The sequence below is a fragment of the Myotis davidii genome, unplaced genomic scaffold, assembly GCF_000327345.1.
Source record: "Myotis davidii unplaced genomic scaffold, ASM32734v1 scaffold221, whole genome shotgun sequence".
In the NCBI taxonomy this organism is placed as follows: Eukaryota; Metazoa; Chordata; class Mammalia; order Chiroptera; family Vespertilionidae; genus Myotis; species Myotis davidii.
The window spans coordinates 3,565,328-3,571,106 of NW_006293349.1; the positions used below are offsets into that span (position 1 = coordinate 3,565,328).

At 45.0% G+C, this 5,779-nt stretch overlaps 1 long non-coding RNA gene across 1 annotated transcript in view; it reads right to left on the bottom strand.

Moving 5' to 3' along the window:
• Window positions 1-416: 416 nt before the first annotated feature.
• LOC107183655 overlaps window positions 417-5,779 on the bottom strand; it is a 19,677-nt gene continuing 14,314 nt past the window's right edge. The window contains exons 2-3 of the long non-coding RNA XR_001514444.1: window positions 3,359-3,447; window positions 417-816 (exon numbers count right to left, since the gene is read on the bottom strand). This is a non-coding gene — a long non-coding RNA (uncharacterized LOC107183655). The remainder of the gene's footprint in view (window positions 817-3,358; window positions 3,448-5,779) is intronic.

Consider the following 5,779-nt stretch of genomic DNA (forward strand, 5'->3'; position numbering starts at 1 on the left):
TTGTGTTTAGTTGTGCTTTTCTTTTCTTTCTTTCTTTTTTTTTTAAAATTTTGAGGCTTCAATTCAAGTCATCCAGCCAAATAGATTCTCAAACATGTGTTTCCAACATATCTGAGTCCATGGCCAAATGATTCCCATTCAGATAGGAAATCATAACCAAACTCATTTTTGTCAGAGATTAACAGACAGGAAACATCTAGAGACCCACATACTTCTCTTTTCAAGCATGGTGGCATATGTATAATTATTAAATTGCTAATAGGCCCTGTGTAGTGCCAGGTTAATATTCTGAAAATAACAGAAAAGGTAGCGTGAATAACAGATGGAATGAAACACACACGACATTCAAATGTCCCCGAGGAAGCCCCTTCTATTGCCACATGAAGAGTACATCACAAAAGGAGCGGTACCTGTGGGTTGCCATGGCTTTGGGTAGCTGGCCAGCATCCCTCTTTTGAATTGCTCAGAATGCTGTATGGCATTTACTTCAGCAATTGTCACCACACCCTTGTGGGCGGCCAGCACTGTGCCAACAGCACAGTCCAACCCCAGGTCAGCCAGCCAAGGGACACGCAGTTATGACGTGAGATGTCGAGCACAGGTAGGTGTGAGGTCTGGCTGATCCATCTAATGACGCCTCAGCACAGAGGACCCAAAGGGCATCTTCTTGGACCCATAACATCTCTAACAAATGATGGATTTGAGATCTCATTATTCTGGATTTTCCAAGTGTGTCTGCCATATCTTAAACAGATGGTCTGTATCACACAGTATGATTGTTTTTGATGGTAACAGGAATCATATGGCTAACACTTTCTAAAAAAAAAAAACTCCACTGGATTAGATATTGAAAATTGGACCTTGCTATTTTTTTCACTTGATTTCCTGTTTTATTTCCAGAAATGCATAAGAATATTGAAAACCTATATAAAGAGTATTTTTTTAAATGAATTAACAGTTACATTTGTTATATGGGATACAATTTGAGAATTTTTGAAGGATCTATAAGAGATGCTTCTTTTAGATTTTAAAAATGGAAAAGCCAGGAACATAGTCAGTTTCCCTTATGTGACATTTTGGGCCTCAGTTTCCTCATTTGTAAAATAAAAGTCTTGACTAATCTCTCGGGTCCCCTGTAGCTGTCTGGGCAGGGACAGATGTGTGGGGACAGCATCCATCTTATTTACCAGCATATCCCCCATGCCTGGCACAAGGCTTGGAAAATAGGATGCATTCAAAATGTTTTTATTGATTTCAGAGAGAGGAAGGGAGGAGGAAAGAGAGATAGAAACATCAATGATGAGAGAGAAGCACTGATCTGCTGCCTCTCCCATGTCCCACACTGGGGATTGAGCCATGACCTCCTGGTTCATGGGTCCACCCTCAACCACTGAGCTACACAGGCCAGGCTCAAAAATATATTTTTAATAAATAATGTCCACAGTATTTTGTTTTATAAGATGTTCTTTGATATCTCTTTGATTCACTAGAGTTGAAGTTAAATGTATCCTAACACCCCCTCCCAGGTATATATCTGGGATTGGTAATGTGTTCTTATTTTTTTCAGATTTCCTTCATTCCCAATGTACTCTGACTGATCATTCACAAAAGGATATTAGGCTTTGAAGATTTCCAAACACCTCTGGGGAGGGAATTCGTACAAGTGCTCACATGGTTTCTATTTTAAACAGTTATTTATATCTGCAGTACTTTTGACATTTAACAATTAACATCATATTTATGTTACATCAACGCTTACGTCATTGTTTTCCCTTTAAAGTTCTTTTAAAAAAAATGTGAACATCTTCTCTGGGTGTATCTCCCTCATCTCCATTAGTTACCAGTGTTGACTCCAGCCCTTTTATTGCCAAAGTCCTTCGGGAAACCTAGAGGGGTGACCTATTTGTCCTTGATTTTTGCTTCCCAAGACGCACAGCCAAAGAATAGGAACTCCTTATGGAACGCATACATTTTTAGGGCATCTGTCTCTGTCTTTAACTGGACAAAAATGAAAAAATAAAGTTATGTGTTTCCTTCACACATTTAAAAGCCAGAAATAGATTTAGACGTACGTTTTTCAATCCATGTGACAACCTATTAAGCAGAATGAAACAGACTGCTGGGGTCCAGCCGGCGTGACTCAGTGGTTGAGCATCGACCTAGGAACCAGGAGGTCATGGTTCTATTCCTGGTCAGGGCACAGGCCCGAGTTACGGGCTCCATCCTCAGTGTGGGGCCTGCAGGAGGCAGCCCATCCATGATTCTCTGTCATCACTGATGTTTCTCTCTCTCTCTCCCTCCCCTTCCTCTGAAATCAATACAAATAAAAGAAGAAGAAACAGCCCGCCAGGACGGGTCACTGCCACCTGCCCTGGCTCCTCTCCCAGCTGGGACCCGCCGCCACGGCCTGCCCGGGGGCCCACCAGCTGCTCCTGGGCAGCTGCAATGCCTCGTGTTCCTGGTTGTCATTACAGTCCTAGTGTCGCTGCCTGACTTCGGTCTGGCTCCTCTGACACCACTGAATCCCTGCACATTATTTACTCCATGTTAGGCTCTTGACCCTTCGCCAACTGGAAGGGCTTGGAGAAGAGGCTGGGCCCGGCAGACCCAGCTGCGAGGCACGCTGGGCAGATTCAGTCTCCTCCTACAGCGGCAATCAGGAGAAGGGGTCTAGGTGCCCAGAGAGACGGAACCGATGCGGGAGGCCCGTCTGTCCTACTCCCCACCCTTCAGGGAAGGAGACCTCCAACCTTCTGAGACCACAGAGCCCAACAGCCATGATTACAAGTCATGTTGTCACAAAGCCCAACAGACCACGAGTTCCACCAGCCGGGCTACATGCAGGGCGAGCACAGTAGGTTTACAGTTGTGAATGCATGAAACACACTTTATCCTTGTATTATCCTTGTATTGTTATTATTATTATTATTGTAATATGTTTTTATTGACTTCAGAGAGGAAGGAAGAAGGAGAGAGAGATAGGAACATCAATGATGAGAGAGACTCATTGATCGGCTGCCTCCTGCACACCCCACACTGGGGCTCGAGTCTGAAACCTGGGCATGTGCCCTTGACCAGAATTGAACCCTGGGCCCTTCAGTCCAGATGCTGATGCTCTATCTACTGAGCTAAACTGGCTAGGGCTGTATTGTTTTCCATAGGAACAACTGTAAACCTACTTTTGCCCCACCCTGTAAGTATATAATGCACATTTTTCTTTGAAAAATAGAACATCAGTTCTGTAAAGCCTGTTACCTCCGCCTGTTATCACACAAAGTACTGAGTGAAGAGCATCCCCGTGCCTGAGCCGGCTGATCAGGGTCTCACAGAAGTCTGGGACTGAGACACAAAGGCTCACCTCCATCTGTCCTCGATCCCCACAGAAAGCTGTGTCCTGGGCTGTGGGTCAGCAGTGTTGGGGGGTGTGCCCCGAGGCAGTGCAAACATCTGCAGAAGACAGCGGGGGAAACAATAAGTCTACAGAGAGAAGAGCATGCTTCCTGGCTTCCTACAGGCTTCCCGGCTCTTGGTTCTGGTCCCTCAGGAGACTGGGCTGCCTCCACCCTTGGCCTGAAGTTCATTTTTCTTATGTGCAATGAAAAGTCTTTCCTAAGACATTGACTTCACAAGTCTCCTGATAACAAAGCACAACTGTAACCCTTTTGTCAAGTTCAATTGTCCAAACTCGCAAGAATCTGAACTACAAATGAGAACCCAGGAGTCATCACGTGACATCCGCGATAGAAGGTTTGTTTCTGACGCAGGATGATGCAGAGCCTCCCTCCTAGCTGCCCCTGACCCGGCCAACTACCCCTTCCTGGGGGGAAAAAAAAAGCAATGCACCAAATATCCACTGGGCAGTGGATGCTTGGTACCAGGTCAAACGCTCAAGGTTGGAAAGCCGTCAGGAACACGTCCCTGCCTCCTGGGGCTTTCTGTGTATTGGGGAAGTCGGGGAAGCAGAATGGACCACATTCCCCGATGTAGCTGGTGAAAGAATCCAGTCTTCCTCAGCATCCCTCCCAGTGAGAACCTCAGTGCTGACTACGAAATGACAACACTCCTTGGCACATCTTATTGGTTTAATGTTTCAAGAGGCCACACATGCTGGTCAACTACACAAATGTCAAGAATTTTAAAGGTCTGACTGACTTAAATTCTTTCGAAGATGTTGGGTGAGAAGGAAACAGTGTCTTCCAAGACACTTACATACCCAACCAGGCGACTTGCACACAATTTAACTGCCCTCCGCTGGTTGTGTGGATCAGGTCACACAACTTTGATATGACCATGTTGAGCCAGGCTGTCTACACAGAGAATGTGGCAAAGTCGTTTTTGTCAGGGAAACAAGCCTTACTGAGGCAGTCAAAGGTCAGTTATAATACCAAGTTGATTTTATAAGGTTAGTGCATGGAAATCTGTATATTAATATTTTTACTACTTTTATATTGATTATGCACCAAAGATCATATATTGTGTTTTTAAGAAACTTGGTATTTGGAATAGGACTTATAAAAGTAACTTTATCTGAATATAAATTAACACATTTATTTTAGAATATTTGGATAATATAGATCAATAGTGTATGACCTAATTCACAAAAACATTTTATTGCTATATCATAACTTTCATTTTTAGAATTAATTTCTTAGATCTGTACTTGCCCTATTGACAGGAAGTCTAATATAGATTCTCCCTGAATTGTCTAAAGACCTCTGGGTTTCAGTCCAAAGGGGGACAGAGTGAGCTGTGTTTCCAGTGCCAAGTCTAGAGGAACTGACCTAGAGAGAAAAGATCTAAACCCTTTTCTGGGCACAGCCCATGCTGTGGTAATGCCCTTCCTGGTTCTGGGCCCTGCCCGGGGGGTGGGGGGTAAGGTGGAGGGTGGGGAAGGGCTGACCTGCGGTCTGCAGTTAGAGCTCTCTCCACGTCCCTCACATACTCAACGACAGACACCATTTCCCCCGAAGGCACCGCATTGGGCCAAGGTGGCTGGGACCCCAAGAGCTTCCAGCGTAGCTGTGTGCCATGCTTCCTCCAAGAATGTCTAGGCCAGCGGTTCTCAACCTGTGGGTCGTGACCCCTTTGGGGGTCGAACGACCCATTCACAGGGGTCGTCTAAGACCATCGGAAAACACATATATAATTACATATTGTTTTTGTGATTAATCACTATGCTTTCATTATGTTCAATTTGTAACAATGAAATTGGGAGTCACCACAACATGAGGAACTGTATTAAAGGGTCGCAGCATTAGGAAGGTTGAGAACCAATGGTCTAGGCTCTTACGTTCCTGCCAGAACACCAACCCATTCGGAAAGGTAATTTCATTTTAGGGCTTCATAGCTGTTCTCGGATGATGGGCTTCAGTCAGGCTACCCTCATAATCTCAAACACAGCAGGGAGACTGCTTGTCCCTGCCTTTACAGATGGTCAGAGTGCCATGCTCACAATACCCAACCACTTCATCAGGGATCAGTTTTGTGGTCACTGTAGTACGTGGTCATTGTGGTCACCATAGTACGTGGTCATTGTGGTCACTGTAGACTATGTTGAATATTACAAATAGAAAAATTTAAATTATCCATAATGCCGACCACAGATGTTGGGTGGAAGGATTCTTGTCCTAACTTACCTCCCTGAGCCCCTCTTGCACTGCTCTCCTGTACTCACTCTGACACAACTTGCCCAAGCTGCTGCTCTCCGAACAAACCCTCCTTTCTCTGTCCACTGTGCTTCCTTTTCCCGGAATGCTCTCCTCACTCTATCTGCCTGTTG